The sequence below is a fragment of the Natrix helvetica genome (assembly GCF_964273705.1).
Source record: "Natrix helvetica genome assembly, chromosome: 6".
NCBI classification, from domain to species: Eukaryota; Metazoa; Chordata; class Lepidosauria; order Squamata; family Natricidae; genus Natrix; species Natrix helvetica.
This window is the reverse complement of record NC_138553.1, coordinates 80,675,737-80,680,596: the sequence shown is the minus strand read 5'-3', so window position 1 is coordinate 80,680,596 and position 4,860 is coordinate 80,675,737.

Sequence of the window (4,860 nt, the reverse complement as noted above, 5' to 3'; positions counted from 1 at the left end):
GGCTCAGACCGGAAGGAGGAAGTGAGGGAGGGAGGGGCTTCTCTTTTCTCCTCTTCCTCCTCCCTCTCCCTTCCTTTCACTTCTTTCCTTCTTTCTTTTCTTCCCTTTGTCCTCCTTCCTCTTCTTTCCTTCTTCATCCTTCCTTTTTTCTTCCCTTCCTTCTATCTCTTTTCTTCTCTTTGTCTTCCTTTCCTTCCTTCCCCTTTTTCTTCTTCCTTTCTTCCTTTCTTCCTCCCTCCGTCCCTCCCTTCTCCTTCTTTCCTTCCTTCTTTCCTCCCTCCCTCCTCCTTTCCTTTTATCTTTCTTTTCTTCCCTTTGTCTTCCTTACCCTTCTTTCCTTCTTCATCCTTCCTTTTTTCTTCCCTTCCTTCTATCTCTTTTCTTCTCTTTGTCTTCCTTTTCCTTCCTTCCCCTTTTTCTTCTTCCTTTCTTCCTCCCTCCGTCCCTCCCTTCCACTTTGTTCCTTCCTTCTCCTTCTTCCCTTTCTTCTTTCCTCCCTCCCTCCTCCTTTCCTTTATCTTTCTTTTCTTCCCTTTGTCCTCCTTCCCCTTCCTTCCTTCTTCTTCTTTTCTTCTCCTTGTCATCTTTCTTCCTTTCTTTCTTTTCTTCTCTTTGTCTTTTCCTTCCTTCCTTCTGCTTTTTCTTCTTCCTTTCTTCCTCCCTCCCTTCCACCTTGTTCCTTCTTTTCTTTCCTTCCACCTCCTTCTTACCCTTGTTCCTTTCCTTCTGTCCTTCCTTCCTTTCCCTTCCTTCTTCCCTCCCTCTCTTTCTCCCTCCATCCCTCCCTTCCTTTCTTCCTCCTTGTCCTCCCTTTCTTTCACCTCTTCCTCCTCCTGCTTCTCAGGAAATTTTCCATTTTTTTAACCACCACAATTAGATTTCTTTTCGCAAATGAAGGCAAATATATATGTCGGTTGGATAATGTTGCAGGATCCAATCTGGGTCAGTGAGCAGAACCAGAGGCTTTGTCTTCCAAGCTTTCAGACTCATGCTGGAGCCCCTCCTCAGCAGGAGTCCAGCTCTGGCTCCAGCACATGTCCAAAAGCTCTCGTCCCGATGACCGACCCAGATAGGATCCCACAAGATGTCTTTTCATTTCTTTTTTTTTTTTTACTGCAAAAGCCTGTAACAATTGAACCATATTTAATCTATGACAGTCCAAAATCATAAGGAGCCTGGTTAGCATCTTTTCAGAGAATAACATTTCATTAAAAGGCATTACTACTTCTGAATTACAGATCACTTCATCAGATGCATGGAAGAGCTAAACTGCTGGAAGATGTAAATTGAGATGAGGATGAAAAGAAGGGAGGGAGAATAGTTAGGGAGCTGCAGAGTAAACACGAGACAGATTACAAATACATTATCAATTAACAATTACAATAAAATCCATTGTGTTTATTAAGACCTTCCGAGATCATCTGAAACCTTTTTTTAATTTTTTAAAAAAATTGTTTATACAATCATATCATCTTTGCAGCACATTTTACATCTTTTACATATCTGCTGTGTTTCCTTTGCCTGTACATATATAGCTTATCTAACTATATCTCTATCTATATATACATATTTTGTTTTACATATCTTTTCTATTAATTCCGTACATAACATCCTTTATATACATTTGATCCTCTCATATTTCTTATTTCATACTATTTTTATCTACAGTCTATCTTGTATTTCCCCCTCTTGTTCCTTCTGCGGTTTTGTGTTTGTTTTGTAACTTCTTGGTCTTTTTCTCTTTATTGCTTTCCTACTTTTTTCCCCTCTTTCCTCTAGCCAATTATACCATAAGTCCCATACTGAGTAATACTCGGATTCCTCTTTGCCTCTTTTGTGACCCTGTCCATTTTGGCGCATTCCAAATTTTTTTTTTATCACGTTATCTTCCGTTGGTATGTGTTTATTTTTCCAATTCTGTGCACATGAGATTCTTGCTTCCATAATTACGTGTAGAATTAGGTATTTAATTTTTTTTCATACTTCCCCTTAATTATTCCTAATAGAAACCTTTTGATGTACATGAATTTGGCAGTCTCTTGCTTGATAGTGCAATTCACTTGTTCCAGAATACTTTGAAATCTGATTCCAAGTGTAAAATGTTCTATGCTCTCCTTTTGAATCCTGATGTCAAATGTTTATCCATTAATTATTTTGTACAATAAAGCTAGATCTATATTTTTATACCTTAAACGGCATGTTACACTTTTCCCCCACATTCTATTTGTTTTATTTATATAACATCCAATTTTCATCAAACTGTGTGTATTCTGGGTGCAATTATCAAACTGTGTGTATTCTGGATGCAATTCTGGGTGCAATTATGCTTAAAAAGATATTATATGCATCTTTGTTGTTATAATTCCTCATGTTAATAATATAATAACATAATATGATAACATTAATATTTAACATTTGACACCATCATCTTTACCATTTCCTCCAATTGTATCTCCTCCTTTCTAACTTCTGTTATCTAACCGTTGATAGAATATGTCCCATATCAAAAAGTAGTCAGTTTCTTCTTTATCCTTAATAGCAAGTGTTAGTCTATCCATTTCTGCGCAGTCTTACATTCCCCTCAGATGTGTTACGTTACACTTAATAGCGTAAGATGCCATCTTCCACAAGATGGCGCTGCTTGCTTGTTTTCAACCATCCTCTTATCCGCTTTCTCCTATTTTAAGGAGAAATTGGATGAAATTAGGATGCCGTTCACTTTTTATAGCCAAAATAGTAAAGAAAATCTATATAATGGAAGGTCTCCAGCTACTTAGGGAAATCCTGGATGACTCTTCTGGTAAACGAGGATAGGGTTCTTCATAGTTTAAGTGTTTTCCTTTGGACTCTCAACAAAATAGAGGTCTCCTGCATGAGCAAAGGGTTGGACTAGATGATCTCCAAGGTTCCTTCCAACTCTGTCACTGTTAACTAGTTTAAAACCAGTTCGGCATAGATTTTGCTGTCCCTGTTGCCCAATTCCCCTTAGTGGTTCAGACATTGAGCCAGATGAAGAGATGTCCTGATTTTCTACATAGATAAGGTTGCTATCAGTCCTTCAAGAGAGTGCGGACAAGAAACTAGGTTACCAGGACCTGCATATTGCACGAGTCAAAAAGAGGGCTGTGAAAATATCTACAGACCCCTCACATCCTGGAAATAAATTGTTTCAACTTCTACCCTCAAAACGACACTATAGGGCACTGCACACCAAGACAACTAGACACAAGGACAGTTTTTCCCCCATCCCTCTGCTAAGCAACTAATTCCCACAACACAGTCAAACTATTTAGTAAAGCTGTATTACTCTTACTCTTCTCATTCTTCCTATTGCCTGCCTCCTCCCACTTATGACTATAGCCTTGTTCCTTGTATCTTTACGATTTATATTGTTTTATTTGTTTCCTAGTATGATTTGATTGCTTATTTAGTAACCTATGACTATCACTAAGAGCTGTATCTTATGGTTCTTGATGAATGTATTTTTTTTCTTTTTATGTACACTGAGAGCATATGCACCAAAGATGAATTCCCTGTGTGTCCAATCATACTTGGCCAATAAAGAATGTTCTGTTCTCTTCTACTCTACTCTATTCTATTATTCCATTCCATCCCATCCTAACCCATCCCATTCTATTCTATTATTCTATCCTATCCTATCCTATCCTATCGTACCCTATCATTCCATTCTATTATTCCATCCCATCCCAGTCCAGTCCAGTTTAGGGCAAAATTCACTTAAGAAATGTCTCATTTAGCAACAGAAATGTTGCGCTTCAATTATGGTCGTAATTTGAAAACTTCCCAAGTGACATGTAACACGTTTTAAAATTCCTGAATCCAAATCCTAGAGATTGTTTCCATTTTTACGATCCTGTTAAGATGGCCGAATCCTGCGCTTCAACATTTTCAGCTATTTTCTTTTACAAGTTGATCCTGGGTGAATCTGTTTTGCAGGCTGTTTTGAAGCTGGTACAATCCCACACTTATCATTCATTCTACCACAGATATGAACCCTGGAGCGATATGATATCTCAAAGGTAAAAGCAAAGGGTCTGAACTTTGCCTGAGATATATATGAGTGGCACGTTAATGCTGCAAGAATAAGATGGACAAATAAATAAACCTTCCCTTTAAAAAACATTCCCAAGTTACGCTGGAGGAAAAATGGATCTGTCTGTCTATCTATCTTTCTAAGTAGTGGGATTCAAAATATTTTACTACTGATTCTGTGGGCCTGGCTTGCAGGGGGTGGCATGTCTTGGTGGGCGTGGCTTGGTGGGTGTCACAGGGGAATCCCCATTCCCACCCCACTCCTGGGGAAGGATACTGCAAAATCCCCATTCCCTCTCCACTCCAGAAAGATACTCCAAAATCCCCATTCCATCCCCACTCTAGGGGAAGAATACTGCAAAATCCCCATTCCCTCCCCACTCCAGGGGAAGGATACTGCAAAATCCCCATTCCCTCCCCACTCCTGGGGAAGGATACTGCAAAATCCCCATTCCCTCCCCACTCCAGGGGAAGGATACTGCAAAATCCCCATTCCCTCCCCACTCCGGGGGAAGGATACTGCAAAATCCCCATTCCCTCCCCACTCCAGGGGAAGGATACTGCAAAATCCCCATTCCCTCCCCACTCCAGGGGAAGGATACTGCAAAATCCCCATTCCCTCCCCACTCCTGGGGAAGGATACTGCAAAATCCCCATTCCCTCCCCACTCCGGGGGAAGGATACTGCAAAATCCCCATTCCCTCCCCACTCCAGGGGAAGGATACTGCAAAATCCCCATTCCCTCCCCACTCCTGGGGAAGGATACTGCAAAATCCCCATTCCCTCCCCACTCCTGGGGAAGGATAC